Below are 17,442 nucleotides of genomic sequence, written 5' to 3'. Positions count from 1 at the left end.
GGCAGGAGGCAGCTTTCTTCTCTCCTTGTGCTGAGAAAGATTCCTGCTTGACCTCCATAATCAGTTTCATATTTTCCAAACAGGAGGCCACTTTATGACAAATGTGCCTACCCATAGAGTGAATTATAAATGACAAGGACAACATTGGGCATGCCAGGAGTGATCATACATCAGGACCATGTGAGGACACGAATATCCAGACCAGAAAACATTAGGAACCTTGTAGGTGGGTTGGTAAGGTCAGAGCTGAGATTAAATGTTGCAAAACTTAATTATAAAAGAAAAGTGACTGCCTAGTCCCAGCACAAAAGACACCAGATGAGGGGCTGGGGTTGTGGCTCAAGCTTTAGAGCGCTCGCCTAGCATGCATGAGGCACTGGGTTCGATCCTCAGCACCACATAAAAATAAAATAAAGATATTGTGTCTACCTAAAACTAAAAAATAAATATTAAAAAAAAAGATACTGGGGCTGGGGATGTGGCTCAAGCGGTAGCGCGCTCGCCTGGCATGCGTGCGGCCCGGGTTCGATTCTCAGCACCACATACAAACAAAGATGTTGTGTCCGCCAATAACTAAAAAATAAATTTTTTTTTTTTTTTAAAAAGATACTGGCTGAGTGTTTAGAATTAAGCTAAGGGGCTTGGGTTGTGGCTCAGTGGTAGAGTGCTCGGCTTGCATGTGCAAGGCCCTGGGTTCGATCCTCAGCACCACATAAAAATAAATAAATAAAATAAAGTTAAAAAAAAAAAAAAAAAAAGAATTAAGCTAAGAGCATTCCTCCATGGTCTCGGAATGCTGCTGGACAGGGAGTGGCATGAAAAGCCTGGGTGAAAAAACAAGTGACTCCAGGACACACAAGTTGGAAGTAGAAGACTGAAGGAAGAGCAAATCACAGATGGGAATGTAGGTGGGGGGGAAGGACAGACAAATGGGTGAATGGATGGACAGGCAGGAAGGGGATGGAGGGAGATAGATGGGTGAATACAGGGATAGGCAGGTGAATATGGGAAATGGACAAATGCATAAATGGATGGATGGGTAGGTGGGGGAATACAGAGGACGGACAGACTGACGGGTGAATGGAGCAATGGATAGGCAGGTAGGGGAATGATGGTTTGACAAATGGGTGAAAGGATGGATGGGCAAGTAGGATTATGGTGGGTTGTAAATAAATGGATGAGAGGATGGTAGAGAACTTGACAAGTAGATTGATTGGCAAATGGATGGATGGATGGGTAGGTGGATAGAAGGAGGGATAGGAGAATAGGAGGCTGGATGGAAGAGGGAATAAATGAGAGAACAGGTGTGTGCACAAGAGGATGAGGAGATGATTATATGAGACGAGGAGGGCTCCATGGAAGGGTGGAGGGAGGATGGATCAGGTGGGGGGATGGATAAAAAGATGGGTAAGAAGACTAGACAGATGGGCTGATTAGAAGATAGATAGATGGGGGATGAAGGAATAAGTGAATAGATAGTTGATCAAATGGACAGGGCACTGTGGTGGCAGGTGTGTAACAACAAAGCTTGCAACATAACTGGAAGGAGGAAGCCCAACCTCACATGCTCTGAGGCAAATGTGATCATGCTAGTTCTGTTGGGAAAGAGAAGACATCATCAGAGAAACCTCAGGATAGGATCTGAATGCTTCCCCTGAAACCAAAAATCCAATATTTGACGTCTTCTTGCTGACCCAGACATTCCTCCTCAGAAGGAGTCCAGCCAAAGCACTGCTCTGGAAAATCAAATTATGGGGCCCCAGTCCAATCTGGGCTGAGGAATTAGAGGAATTTCCTAAGGGTCAGGGCAGCAGGGGAGTAGGCAGCAGCTCTTGTCAGCCACATATCAGAACCCAGGAGGGAACTGGTGACATCAATCCTTCTTCCACTCCCCATTCTATACTCTGGCCATCTGGAGGAGAAGAACATGGTACCAGAAAGTAAACTAGCAGGAGCTGAACTCAAGCCCAGTGGTATACAAGTACATACTTTCTGCCTAGGACATTGTTGGGGCTCTGTCCCCCCACCCCACAAGAGACTTATTCCCTAATTTATTGGCCAGGCCTTCTGGGGACCCATCATTATCCCATTGCCCCTATTGGGATCATATGGTGCCTGAAGCTTCAGGGATAATTTCTGGTCAACCCCCAAGGATAGGCACTGTGCCCAATCTGGGAATAAGGCAAAGAAGTGCAGACTTGGGTAAAGGGTTCACACTGGGCAGAGTCCACTCTTGCCAGAGGCCAGGACTACAAGGTCTTTGGCAGTCAGTGCAGACCATGGGGTGCCTGGCAGTGCTAGGGGAAGGCTGTTCTCAGTCTCTAAGCAATGGCAGAAACTGCTAAGGAAAGAGGAACCAGCAGGACTTAGAATAAAACATTTCTATACGTTAAAAAAAAAAAAAGCACCAAATAGTATGGTCATTTTTTAGGAACTGACACCTCTAAGAACAACACATGCAGTAAGCATTTTCGCTGGAATAACAAGCATTGGATTTACTTTTAGACTGTGACTTCAGCACAGTGGAGGCTGGTGTGGGGCATGTGGGACCCACTGCACTCCTCTTTCTACTTCTGTGCCTTTGTAATTTTCCACAGCAGAAAGCAGAAGAAAGTCAAGTACAGTGGTATAAGTCTTTAGTCCCAGTTACTTAGAAGACTGAGGAAAGAGAATCGCTTGAGACCAGGTGTTTGAGGCCAGCTTGGGGAAACATAACAAAATCCTGACTCAGAGAGAGACAGAGAGAGAGAGAGGTGGGGGGGGAGGGATGGGGGGAGGAGAGAGAAAAGATAAGGTATACAGAATATCAAAACATAATTGACATGATAGAATCAAGTATTTTTAACATCTGGCAATAAAGTGATATCCTTAATCTGTAGGTACTCTAACAAATCAATAAGAAAAAAAAAACAGCTGAAAGTGAAGAAGACATAAACAATGTGGTTGGAGGTAAGATTCATACACATACACATGCATACACAGGAAAGGACTATAATGATCTTTATCTTGAGGCTAGAGTGGTGGTTCGTGGTGGGGAGGGTCCCTTGTACTGGGGCTGCTCCAGAACTCTCACACAGTTCTGCACATGCCCGTGTACTACAAAGAACATGAGCTATGATTATAGTCGAACCTAAGTAAGAAAGGAGACTGCAGAGCTCAGTAACCACTCCTCTGGAAGAGTCCCCACCCACCACTAATGCGTAGGCTGTGCTTCAATTATGGGATTTCTGCCAGCTGGTGGATATGGCCATGATGATGCCTGAGCTACCTTAGAGCCTCCCGGACAGGTGGCACTAAATGGCATGCATGTGCTCAGTGACTGCAGTCATGTAAAATGTGCAGAGCAGTCAAGACAGCATGCAAAAGGGAAGATGTGGGGGGCCAGGGGATGAGGAAGGGTCTTTCTTTAACAGTCTTCATTGTTTGTAGGATAGAAGGAATGGTCAGGTAACATCACTCTGGTTTCCAGGGAGAAGTGTTTCTACTAGAATAGCCCTGAGTACCTGGCTTAGAATGCACTCACCCTCTCTCCCAGCTTCTTTGATTGGTGGGTTTGGTGGAAGGCAATGACCATGCTCAGCTCAGGCCCTTCCTTTGTGGATTCCATCTGCCTACAGAGAGGTTCTGCCATCTTCTCTTTTTCCTTTGGGAAGCAGAATCTGTGCAGGTGAGGGCAGGTCTGCAGCATGGGGCATGAAGTTCAATTTACAGGGCTTATCCTATTGAGACCACATGGCTCTTACACCAAAGAAGTTGGAATCTTGATCTCCATGTGTCTAATTATTTTTTGTTTTGTTTTGTTTTTGGTGCTGGGGATTGAATCCAGGGTCTTGTGCATGCAAGGCAAGCATTCTACCAACTGAGCTATATCTCCAGCCCATGTGTCTGATTCCATTGGGCATAGAGGGATGTTTTTTAAATTGGCCTTTATTAAGAATCATTGTTGGGCTAGGGATGTGGCTCAAGCGGTAGCGCACGTTTGCCTGGCATGCGCGGGGCGCTGGGTTCGATCCTCAACACCACATAAAAATAAAAAATAAAAACATTGTGTCCACCTAAAATTAAAAAAATAAATATTAAAAAAAGAATCATTGTTGTCAAAAAGTATCTTATTAAAAAAGGAAAAAAAAAAAAAAAAAGAAAGGCGGCTGAGTCTGGTGGCACAGGCCTGTAATCCTACCAATTTGGGAGGCTGAGGCAGGAAGATCACAAGTTTAAGGCTAGTCTCAGCAATTTAACAAGGCTCTAAGCAACATAGCAATACCCTATCTCAAAATAAAAATTAAAAGGGCTGGGAATTTAGCTCAGTGGTTAAGTGTCCCTGAACTCAATTCAGGTACCAAATAAAGAAAGAAAAAAGAAAGTGGAAAAAAAAATGTCCAGAAAGCATGGAGGCCAGGAAATTAAGTTCCCCAGGGGCCAGGGCAGTGCCCATAACCTGCAGCTTGGGGGATGCAGCAGGATTTTCATGCAGCCAGAAGAGCCATAATCAGATTCAGTGTGGAAATTAGATTTCCCAAGCAGAGGAGGTATGTCACACTGGACCACAGTGGGGGTGGGGTGAGGGGAGACGCCCTGTAGTGATTACCCAGTATATTTGCTGATCACATGTAGAAGGGCTCCTATGTGCAAGTGAACCCTTTGTGGGTTCTTCTGTATTAATAGGCACCCTGGGCCAAGGGCAGGGCAGGACAAAGGCAGGGGCTTCTGAACATGAAGTCCTGGGGGGATTAAGGGGTATGGGAGGACTGACATAGGAAGCTTAGGGTCAGATTAAGGCAGGACACACTGGGGGGTCAGGGACATGGTGGGCAAGCAGATGGGGCTTGTGAGTATTCCAGTGATTGTCTTCCTCCATAAGAGGCCTGAACCACAGGGAACCACTTCAGGATCCCATGCCACAGACACCTGATCTCTGTGACAACTGCACCCTTCGAGTCTTTGTTCCTTGAGACTCGCATCTCCATGAGGACATAGGGATCAAGGGTGGACAGGAGTTCCCCCGATCCTAGGCTGAGATTTAGGGCAGTGCTCATTCTGGCCCCTTCTGTGCCTGACCTAGACTCCAGCTGCAGCCAAGTCTACCTGAATTGCAGATAGACCTAGGGGCAGTAAGGACCCACATCCTCTGGGGTCTCTGCAGCAACTGACCTGGGGCAACTCTAAGGGCCTAAGGCCCCAGGGCTGGGAGCTCCAGGCACAGAGGTGTGGGGGCTACCAGCATACAGTATCCTCTCCCTACATATTCAGCCTACCCACTTCATCTATGACAACAAAGCCCATGGAAGTTGAAGGGACTTGTCCCCTAAGATGTCTCATCAAGTAGGATCAAGCATGGTGATGGTGGCGGCCATTGCCTCTACTCCTTCCCCTGACAAATATTCAGCCTGCAAGGTGCACTATATGGCTCATCTTCACATCTCAAGGAGATAGGAGCAGTGTGGGGGGGTTATGAGGTCCCAGGCACATAGTTGAGACCCACTTTCTGTACTCTGGGGTTGGATAGAGATAAAAGCATTCCTGAGGAGGAATCTGAAGCTCACTGCAAGGCTGAGACTAATCACAGACAAGCACAGGGCTTGGGAACCCCATTCCTACTAACATTCGGATGGCCTCACTGAGGCCCAGTCAGCAACAAGTGTCCTGACAGGCAGAGGGGCTGTAGCTGGGCAGGTGCAATAGTTACCATGCTGGCCACTAGCCTGTGTGAAAAGTGTCCTAGGCCTGGAAACCCCCACCCCCCCACCGCACCACACACACACAGACGGTGGGTGGACCCCTTCTGCCAGGCCCCTCCATCACCATGGCAACACCCAGGCTTCTCCGGAAGGACAGAGTGTCTTTGTGTGACACAAAGCCCCTTTGAGGGGTAGTAGGGGTGCAGCCCCTAGAAGCCTATGGCCAGAAAGTCTCTGGGGAATAAGGGAGGCCCTCCTGGCCCAGCCTTTCTTCCCTGGTTTGCAAAGCTAAAGCAGCCATGGTGGGAATGCCTGATGATTAGGGGATAGATCAGGTACCATTTGCTCCAGCTGCCCATAAAAAGGTTCCTGGGCTTCACAGCCCAGGAGATACAACAAAGGCCATGGGCCTACTCACTTTCTCACACATTCTTTTAACAAGGAATGATTTCTTTTTTTTAAAGAGAGAGTGAGAGAGGAGAGAGAGAGAGAGAGAATTCTTTTTTAATATTTATTTTTCAGTTCTCAGCGGACACAACATCTTTGTTGGTATGTGGTGCTGAGGATCGAACCTGGGTCGCACGCATACCAGGCGAGCGCGCTACCGCTTGAGCCACATCCCCAGCCCCAAGGAATGATTTTTTACTTGTTGATGGGAAAGACCTTTGCAGGGGGAACTTGTGCTTGAAGAGAAATACCCAGGACTGGTTACAGGGACAGTGACGGGCTGGGGAACCAGTGGGAACTGGAAAGTAGGAAGTCATAGGCAGGTGAGCAGGCAGAGCCCAAGGTTTGCAGGTAAGGTGGAGGGAGGTCTGGCACCAGGTCTGTTTGGGACTGGTTATGGCATCTGGGCCCCACCCCAGCTCACTGTCCTCTTACTTCTCTTGTCTTGGCACTTCCTGCTGTAGGGAACCCTCACTTTGCTGGCCTTCTCTGAGGAGAACATGGCCCATCCAGCTGTGCTGTCTGTAGCAAACTTGCTGGAGCCATAAACCCCAGGACAAGTCTAGACAAAAAGGAATCTCACCATGGACTGGCTTGATCCAGGGTCAGAGAAACAGAACTCTGGGGTCAATGCAGGTCCTGGGCACCCCTTAGCATGGTAGCCCCATCTGCAATCCCACTCCACAGTTGAGGCAAGAGGTGGCTAGGCCACATTTCAGTAGATCTCTAGTCCTAGAGCCCTTCCCTGTCCTGGCCTAAGGGTCCCTACTCATCCTAACTGCTGCTGACGAGGCGCTTGGCAGTACCCCTACATGCTGGGCTCCCTGCCCGGGAGGCCCTCACCAAGTGACCTCAGTCTGACCCACAACAGCTTTGCTAACTAAGCTACTGGTGGAGGGTCACAGGTCCTAGTGGCAGCAGGAGGTGGCACTGGCCCCAGGAAAGATCTGTCCCTTTGTGTGCAAATGGGCCACCCCCAACCTGGCAATACCTCTGAGTCAGCAAGTGCTCTCTCCAGCTCCCACAGAGGCCACCACCTCATCCGTCCTGTCCTGATTTCCCCATTGGCATTTGTGCTATCTGCTGATGCCTGTAGACACCAGGATATGCCTGTGGAAACCCACTATTCAATAACACCCCATCAATCCTCCCCACAGCCCTGTGAGTACACCCAGACTGCATAGGCTCACACAGGACAAAGTGTTGAAGTGTGCTCCAATTATTCCCAGCTAGGGGCCTCTTCCACCCAGGGAAGATGGGGATCTAGGTTGGATTTCCTACATCCTTCAAAAGGTAGTTGCTTGGTAAGAATGAGGTGTGGGGAGGTCAGGACAGGTGCACATGCCTAACCCCAGCGACTCAGGAGGCTGAAGCAGAAGGATTTCAAGTTTGAGACCAGCTTTGGCAACTTAGTGAAACCCTGTCTCAAAGAATAAAAATAGGACTGAGGATGTAGCTCAGTGGTAAAATACATCTGGGTTCCATCACTAATACAAAAACAAAACAAAACCCTGTGACCTAAAAAGTGAGACTCCCCCTTTCCTGGTCCTGCCTACATAGGGACCACAAGCAAAGTTGGTCAGACTTGGGAACAGCATGGAGAGACCTGGGCGTAGCACTTTTGACTTTGTATCAGGAGGATCCTCCAGTGCCATGGCAGAGGCTGCTGTGGTGGAACTTTGGATATTTGGTTGTGGATGGATGGGAGGTTGGAATGGGTAAATAAATGGGGAGTTCAGGATGACTATAGGAGTTTGGACCTGGACAGCTGAGGGAAGGAGCCCAGATTCTGCACTCCAGAGTGCAGGTGGGGATGTGTTAGGCTAGAGAAACCAAGGACCCACTGGATATAGGTGACTCCAGAAGAGAGATTAAGGCTGGAGACAGAGAACCACTGTCAGATTCTGAGAGATAATGAGGTGCAGAAAACAAATGAACAAACCAACAATAACACCACCAACAACAACAACAATAAAAAACCCCACAGCATCATGGCTGGATGTTGTGGTGCACACCTGTAATCCTAGCAGCTCAGGAGGCTGAGGCAGGAGGATCACAATTTCAAAGCCAACCTCAGCAACTTAGCAAGGCCCTGTCTTAAGATATAAAAAAGGGCTGGGGATGTGGCTCAGTGGTTAAGTGCCCCTGGATTTAATCTCTGTAACCAACCAATTAAACAACAATAACAATAATAATAACAAAAAAACCACCACCAACAACAAAAAAAAAAAAAAAAAGAAAAAATTAGGGCTGGGGAGTGCTGGCCTGTAAATCATCCACAAGGCCTGAATTCAGTGTCCAGTACCACAAAACAAAACAACTCCTCCCCCCACAAAACAGCACCACTTCCTGATAGGCCTCCTTTTAACATCTTTTTTAATTTTTGGTGGGGTGGTTACTGGAGATTGAACTCAGGGGCACTTGTCCACTGAGCCACATTCCCACCCTTATTTTGTATTTTATTTAGAGACATGGTCTCATTGAGTTGCTTAATGCTCAATGTTGCTGAGGCTTACTTTAAACTCACGATCCTCCTGCCTCAGCCTCCCAAGCCACTGGGATAACAGGCGTGAGCCATTGTGCACCAGCTTTGCTTTAACATCTTTTAGAACAAGGAAATGACATTACTCTCCATGCCATCAGCTGTCATGGCTTTGGAAGGGACAGAAGCTAGAATACACTGAAAAGTCAGTCTTGGGAAGGGAACAGAGCTGCCATCATTTCAGGTCCACCTGAAAATCTAAAGACCCTCAGAGGAAAGGTGCTTCTCATCAAGCTCTTCCAGCTCAGCAAATCAGGGTAGCAGTTGGTACAAGATCTTGATCCAACCAGGAATGGTAGTCCATCCTATTGGGCAAGGTGGTTTTAGATACCAAAGACCTGGGTCCCCAAACTCTGCTCTTACTCAGGGTCTTGTGTATATATGGCCTGTGGTAGCTGCTGCCAGGGCCCCAGGGGGACAGCACTTCCCTTCTAAAACCTGAGGTAGATGTTTCCATGATGCTTACAATCCTGTGTCTCCCAGGCTCTGGAGCCAGTTCAGCTTACAATGCCCATGGCAACACACCAACCCCCAGCAAATGAGCAAAGTCTTGCCTTTTATCTGCAAACAAGGAAGCAGGAATGGGCAGGGTACTCTCTCCACCTACCACCCAGGGCAGACTTCAGGCCCCGCAGTGTCCCCTTCTGGCTCCCTCCCACACATATACCACAAGAGCCTTCTGGTAGCTGGATTTGTCTATATGTCCAGCTCCTGTCAAAAAAAAAGGCATGAAGGGCTGAGGATACAGCTCATTTGATAGAGTGCTTGCCTTGCATGCACAAAGCCCTGAGTTCAATCCCGAGCACCCCCCCCACACACACACACACACCAAAAAAAAAAAAAAAAGGCAGGAAGCCAGGCATGGTAGCACATTCCTATAATCTCAGCACCTTGGGAGGCCGAGGCAGGAGGATTGCAAGTTCAAGGCCAGCCCCAGCAACTTAGTGAGGGCCTAAAGCAACTTAATGAGACACTATCTCAAAAAATAAAAAGGATGTGGATAAGCACCCCTGGGTTCAATCCCCAGTACAAAAAAAGGAAAAAAAAAAAGACAGAAACATTATAGCAGGAAATATTATCAAGTCTGGAGATCTTCTCAAAGCTAACCACAGGTACATGTGGGTAACCACCCATATAGTCCCTGGTCATGCATGTATACAACACACAAATACATAGAGCACACCTATCCACAGGTACCCACAGATGCCCTCCCAGGTACAATACCTATGCACAGGAATTCATACCCATTTGTGGCCCTTCCTACTCCATGTGAAAATAGGTAGTAGATGGTCTGAAAGTCCTGACAGGCTTCTTGGTGGGAAGGGAGGACCAGAGCTTGGCCATGACAACTCCTTCTGAGCACTGGCATTCTGGGCAGACCTCTGTTGCTGTCCTGAACAATGGGCAAAGGTGCCTCTTCCCTAGCCAAGACTGTACTCAGCACCAGTCTGCAAGAAACCTCAGCCTCTGATCCCTGCCTCAGGGCCCTCAGTGACAGACTGGTGTGGCCAGGCCCACAGATCCTGAGTTTGCAAAGGGAAAAACAAACAAATATCAATATCCAGTGCTTTGAAGACCCTCCTGTTGTGGGTGAACTAAGAAAGCTGCCTGTTGCTGAATCACATTGAGCATATTTACTAGCACAGATGTTGGGAGTTGAAGGTATATGCCCCTCAAAAGGCTAAAAAGACAGTATTCAATGAAATGAGAATTGACCACAATGAAAAGGTGTCATCGTAATCAGGAGCCCATGGAGATTTACAGAAAAACATGACAAAGGCAGCAAACTGCAGAGAGGATGCTGTAGAAAACCAGTACACAATGTCAGGCAGAAGGCAGCAAATCAAGATGGCCTTCCAAACCTAGCAGAAAATGATACAGATGACAAAAGGTGGATGGCAGGAGATGTAACAGGAATTCCCAGAGTAAGGATGAGTTGAGAGGGTTTTACTGACCATAGAAACATGGCAGGGGGGTCATAGAAGAGGGGACCCTCATCATGTTGAAGTTGGACCCTGAGTTGAGGTGAGCTTTTTGTCCAGAAAAGGTGTTTCCATCCATTTCTGTTGCTAATAACATATTACCCAAGACTGAGTAAGTTATGAAGAGGTTTACTTTGGCCCATGATTCTGGTCCAAAGTTGAGGGGTCATATCTGATGATGGCCTTCTTAGCAGGGTCCTGAGGAGGCACAGAGCATCATATGGCAAGATGCAGGGAACACAAGAAAGCAAGCAGCCAAACTAGCTTTCATAGAAGACTCACTCTTAAGATAACTCATTAATCCATTAATCTACCAATCATGATTGGATTAATCCATTCATAAGGGTAGATCCCTAATCACCTCTTAAAAGGTCCTACCTAGTCCCACTTCTTAGTATTTCATAAAAGGTTTAATATTTCAGCACAAATTTTATTTATTTTGGGGATTTAATCCAGGAGCAATTTACCACCAAGCTACATTTTTAGAGACAGGGTCTCACTAAGTTGCTTAGGGCCTCGAAAGTTGCTGAGTTTGGCCTTGATCCTCCTTTTTCAGTCTCCAGAGCCACTAGGATTATCCGTGTGTGCCACTGTGCCTGATTCAACATGAATTCTGGAGGATATAAACCATAGCAGAAGCTGAGGAAATCATGGGCATGTCTTTCTCCAGCATTTCATGATTCAGTCTCATCAAAGTCACATTTCTGTGATGTGTCTGCTTCATGATGTAGGGAGAAGGTCTGCCAGGTCCTGACTTGCCAACCTTGCTGAGGTCTGGGTCACTCTTTTTGTCAGGATGTCCACAGCCCTGGAGAAGACATTGACCACCCATGTTAGCTTCAGCATGGTTCCCACTACTGGCTCCTATATCTTACATCTCAGATGCTCTTTTATGGAAAGGAAAAGCTGATGGTTTTGTTCAAAAAACAAAATGCCTTTCTTCTTTACCTTGAAATCTTCTCCCCACCACAGGCTAGCCTCAAATCCCTGGATTCCAGTGATCCTTTTACTATAGCCTTTCAAGCAGCAGGTGCTATAGGTATGTGCCACGGCACCAGCTAATACCTTGATGTCTTTAAGCAAGTTAACCTAGCTCCAAAATTCCTTAAGGAAACAACATGATGAAGTTCTGGATTTCAGGGTCATAATTTTATCATTCCCTCTGAATGGCTTTCCCTCTGGAGGCAGTGAATATGTCTCACCTGGAACCCCCGACACCAAGAAAGCAGTTTTGCTTTAAGAACCAAAAGAAGAAGAAAAACTCCAGGATCTATAAGGCCTGAAAAAAATGGGATCCTATGCTTGTACTGCTGGATTTAAATCTGGGGGTGGCCACCACTATGATTTGGTAAGAAGTACCCAGCTTGGGCATGAAGGCATCATTCTTCTAGGGAACAACTGCTGAGACAAGGAACTGATTCTTTCAGCAAGACTCTAGGATTCTGAATTTATCAAAACAGCTTTGGTTGTCTGAAACAGGTTGCTGTCAACTGACCATGGGAGCATTTTTATTATCATGGGAAATCAGGATTGATGATTGCAACACATTAAGTGTGAATTCAAGAAATATAAAACAAGATCCAACCAAGTCAAAAAATAAACAAACAACAAAGTAAAACAAAAAACTCTCTTGTTCTGGCATGTCTTTTCTTTGTATTTTAAAATAAAACACTGGTAAGAGAATATTATAAAGCAACTATGTGGGCTGGGGATATAGCTCAGTTGCTAGAGTGCTTGCCTTGTACAAGGCCCTAGGTTCAATCCTCAGTACCAAATTAAAAAAAAAATTATGAGCTAACAAATTACATAGCCTAGATAAAATGGATAAATTCTTACAAACGCACAATCTACCATGACTGAATTGTGAAGAAACAGAAAAACTTCAATACAACAGTCCTCCCTTATCTGTGCATAATACATTCCAAACCCCCATGAATGCCTGAAACCACAGATAGTAGTACCCTATTTTTTACTGTTTATATATATGCATATACACACACACATATGTGTACATATATATCAGTGATAAAGTTTAACATAAAATAGTCACAGGAGTATAACAATAACTGATAACATTGAGCAATTTCACTGTAATAAAATTTATGTGAATGTGGTCTCTCTCAAAATACCTTATTGTACCATATTCACCCTTCTTCTGATGATATGAGCTGATACAATGCCTACATGATGAGAAGAAGTGAGGTGAAAGATATACTTAAAAAATGGTGTACAATTTAAAACTTATGAATTGTTTACTTCTGCAACTTTCCATTTAATATTTTCAGAACAGAGCTGACCAGCTCTGTAACTGAAGCTTCTGTAACTGAAGCTGCAGAAAACACAGCTGTGAGCTGCACATGGTGGTGCATGCCTAAAGTTCCACCTAATTGGGAAGCTGAGGCAGAAGGATCATGAGTTCAAGGTCAGCCTCAGCAACTTACTGAGACCCTGTCTCAAAAAATTTTAAAAAGGCTGGGGAATGTAGCTCTGTGCTAAAGCACTCCTGGGTTCAATCCCCAGCACCACACACACACACACAAAAAAAAAAAAAAAAAAAAATCAATTTTCCTTGACCACCATCTGGAAGGGTGGTCTGGGTGGGGGAAACAAGGCCACCTTGGCCTCTATGGAATTTCAGGCCAGAACTAGGCACCAGTTGGCACAGTATTTGGCACATAGCAGGTGCTCAATTTGTTTCTGCTGCACTGAGGAAGCAGGGAAAAGTCAGAGAACAGTGCCCAGGCCAGCAAAGCAGTGCAGTTCCTGTGTTCAAGAATCGGAGTTTGTTCCCTGGATTGACACAGATTTTTGCAGAAAACTCCAGAAATGTCAGGAGAAAGACTGCTTTGGGCTGCAGCAGGCTCAGAAGGCGATGCCTTGGGATCTCCACATTTAGAAAGATGGGGAAGGGGAACAACTGCTGAGACAAGGAACTGATAGGCAGTCAGCAGAGTTAATTAAGATGGCTGAGACTTAGATAAAAAGTGAGATGGCAGTCTCATAGGAACTTGCACCGTTTTTATACAGAAGGCAATGAGAAGCTCAAGATGGTATTAAGAGGGAAGATCAATTAAATATTTGCTGAAAGAGTGGGCAAAAGAAACATGTCCAATGCAGGAACTTCCATGGCTCCAGCAGAAGCAGACCCCACCAAAGGGAAAGCCATCCTTCCTTCACTCCTACCCATCCCTGCTCAAGCCTGCTGTCCTCATCTTACCAGTGTTGGCTCTGGGAGGTCATCCCCATCAACAGGGATGGGGAGGCTCTGAGTATGCTGAAGCCAAGTTACCAGGAACAAGAAGACTGCCATATTACACAATGAACACCAAGGATCATGGCCCAAGGCTCTTCCAGGGCACAGGCTGTCTGGGCTACCATCACAGATGCCTTCTCCTCTACACCATGCTTAGCTACTCTGGAAATCCCTGGGTCTGAAAAGACATAAGTCTGTGACTACAAGGCTTAATTTAAAATTAACCAATGCCTTTTTCATAGGTTTGGTAAATAAATATCTGGAATTATTACTCTGAGCACAAAATACTCAGTGAATTAGTTTCCTTAAAAACAATAGCTCCTGGGCTGGGGATGTGGCTCAAGCGGTAGCACGCTCGACTGGCATGCATGCGGCCGGGGTTCGATCCTCAGCACCACATATAAACAAAGATGCCGTATCCGCCGAAAACTAAAAAATAAATATTAAAAAAAAATTCTCTCTCCCTCTCTCTTTCTCTCTCTTTAAACAAAACAAAACAAAACAAACAAACAAACAACAACAAAAAAAAACAATAGTTCCCTGTAGATGATGGGCAAATGCCAAAGAAATATGAAGACTGGAAAGGGCCCACTCACTGTGAGGCCCATGAGGGAAGATGGTCTTAGTCTCATGCAAAGCCCTGATCCCAAGCCAGGACTTAGGCTGCAGTGGTCAGGATAGCTGGATGGAAGCCCCAGCAGAAGGAAGGTAGTTTTGGCATGTTCATCTTCTCCAGGGCCCTGAATAGCAATGATCCCCACCCCCATCTTCTCCAGGTTGGAAGGACCAGGTGAAGCTTATAGTCTATACTGGCTGGGGGGGAGGGTCCCCAGAAATTCCATGGCTAAGGGGCTGCCATCTCCCAGTGCGTTCAGCAAAGTCCCCTCCCCAGCAATCCCTGTTCTCAGAAGGCACAGTATTTGGCCCAGAGTACTTAGCATCTTCCTTCTTCCTGTCTCTGCACAAGGGGCCTGGTCCTCCAATCATCTGCTTACTTCCTTCCTCTGCATCCCTATCTACCTCCTCTGGCACTCTCGTCTCCCCCCATATCGCACATCTCCCTGTCCCCTCATTTCCCCCTGCTTCCCTCCATCCTCTATATTCCTCTACCCTTTCCTTTACTGCATCCCACCCTGTCCCCACTCTTGCTTCCCCCTCACCCTGTCAGATGTCTGGGCAATTTCCAGCACCCCACTCTTACTAATGGTGAATGGACTGAAGAGCTCATGGCATGTTTTGAGGGGTACAGCTAACCCCCTGAGCAGAATCCTACAGCCCCTACCCTAACATAGGCCTCTACAAGGGGATGAGAGGAGCTGAGGGGCCTCTAGATATATATACAGTAGACTTAGCTCTAAGGCCGCTACCCTGACTGCCAGGGTCCATCAATGACTCACCTGGGAGGTGGTCATATGCAGGGATGCACTACCAGACCTCTGACTCTTCAAGGGGTCTGTGCTGGGGGTGAGGAAGGGTCCATGACTAGGATATCAGGTGGTAGAGTCATAAACAGAGAGGAAGGCCCCAGCACCTACTCAGCACTGTGCCTACGGTAAGTTCTGTGGGGACCAGTCCCAGACCCAGGATAGTTTAGGTTCCTAAAGACCTACCCTGTGCGGTCTTTGAGGCAGGCTCTATAAGGACCAGGATGGGGACCAAGACCAGGACTGCGACCAGGCCCAGACCCAAAATGGCCTCGGTTCCTCAAGACCTACTGTGTGGTGTCTGACACAATCAGTAGGGATCAGTTTCAGGTCCAGGGCAGCCTGGGTATCTTGATGTAGTACTAGAAGTGCTGTCACCTCATACATGCCTGCCAGGGGATTTAGGCTCCCATTTTATAGGTGAGGAGCAGTGGGTGGAGAGAGGGTTCCTAGCTGGCAGTATGGTTCTCTAGATTGTTTTCCCAGAAAGACTCATCTTCTCTGCATGTCCTAGAATAGGCTCTATTTGCAGAGATGGACCTGGATGTTTCTTGTGAGAAGGGCTGGCATTAGTCACAGGCTATGCTCCTAGGCTTCACTGGTATGTGATCCTCCCTGCCAAGGCACTGACCACAGCAGACACATTGCCTGCCTTGCCAGGACCTCAAGGTTCAAGTTCAAGTTGTTCAAATACATAAAAGTGGCTTGGGGCATAAGATGTTTATTGCAGCATCCCTAACGATGAAGAAGAAATGGCAACATTTTGAATGTCCATGATGGGATAAAGGACAAATTTCACAAGCCCTTTGGGGAAAATGCAAGGGACAAGGGGGAACAAGTCAGGAGTGTTAAGGAGAGGCAGGCCCAATACCATGGGGCACGTGGGTAGAGAGAGGGAAACCTATCCCCTTCCCACTCATATTTGCCACTCATCTAGACTTTAGCAATAGGAAATGCCAATGAGGGGACACTAGGGAACTAGGAACCCAACCCACATCATACTTAAACACCGCATGGCAGTGGTAGTGCACACTGGTAATCCCAGTGACTTGAGAGGCTGAGGCAAGAGGATTGTTAGTTTGAAGCCAGTCTCAGCAATACAATGAGGCTCTAAGCAACTTAATGAGACCCCCACCTCAAAATTTAAAAAATCAAAATGGCTGGGGGATGTTGCTCAGTGGTTAAGCACCCTAGCTTCGATCTCCAGTACTAATCAACCAACCAACCAATCAACCAACCAACAAAACAACAAAAAAACCACAAGGCAGAGTGTGGCTCAATGGTAAAGTAACTGTTCTATCACACATAAGACCCTGAGTTTGATTCCTACCAGTACAAAATAAAATGAAAATAAAAACCATATGGTAAAGGACAGGCAGTGCTGGGGTGTGGAGATATACAAGTATGTCTTTTCCTTACTTTTCTGTGTTTTCTACATTTTCCAGCACATACAGATCTACTATTAAAAATTAAAGGCAAAAAGAGGGATGCTGGCACCTCAGACACTTGGTCTCTTGTCAGCTAGCCTCTTTGTCTCTTGGGCACACCCAGGAGAGCCTGGCCCACCTAGATGTGGATAATAGAAGGCACATCTTGGCATCACAAGATCAGGGCTTGGTGTAGGAGGTGGATCATTTGAGAGGGAAGACCTGCTTTGTGAAGGCTGGGCCTTGCCTGGGCCTGAGATTCCTCTGCCTACATAATTCTAGATTCCTCAGTGGTCCAGGTATCAGTTTTCCCATCTGTATACTCAAGCCCCTTTAGGGACTGTGGCCAAGATCCTGACCAGCTGGGATGAGCCCTGAGGGCATGTAGCACCTCCCCCCCCAGGGCACAAAGGACAGCCCCAAGGAAGACACAGCAGGGAGCCATCTCTGCAGACTCATTATCTCACAAAATGCAGAGGGAAGCAAGTACTTTCAGACTCTGGAATGGCCTAACACGAATTTGAAGGACAGTGAAAGTATTTTGAACATAAAAAGTTTAACTAAAGATGTATTAGCCAACTCAGAGCTGCAAAGTGTCAAGATCAGGTCAGTTCTGCCCCCCCACCCACTAAAAAAAAAAAATTAGGAATCAGAATCCCCAAGTCTGAGCTGCTAAGGGGCATTCCACA

General features: G+C 46.7%; 1 protein-coding gene across 16 annotated transcripts in view; it reads right to left on the bottom strand.

The window, feature by feature from the left end:
- Arvcf (ARVCF delta catenin family member) overlaps positions 1 to 17,442 on the bottom strand; it is a 58,512-nt gene that overhangs the window by 22,765 nt on the left and 18,305 nt on the right. The gene's annotated exons all lie outside the window — the stretch shown is intronic.

The sequence above is a fragment of the Ictidomys tridecemlineatus genome, chromosome 2, assembly GCF_052094955.1.
Source record: "Ictidomys tridecemlineatus isolate mIctTri1 chromosome 2, mIctTri1.hap1, whole genome shotgun sequence".
In the NCBI taxonomy this organism is placed as follows: Eukaryota; Metazoa; Chordata; class Mammalia; order Rodentia; family Sciuridae; genus Ictidomys; species Ictidomys tridecemlineatus.
Note: the sequence above shows the minus strand (reverse complement) of the source record. Positions and strands in the feature narration are given on the sequence as shown.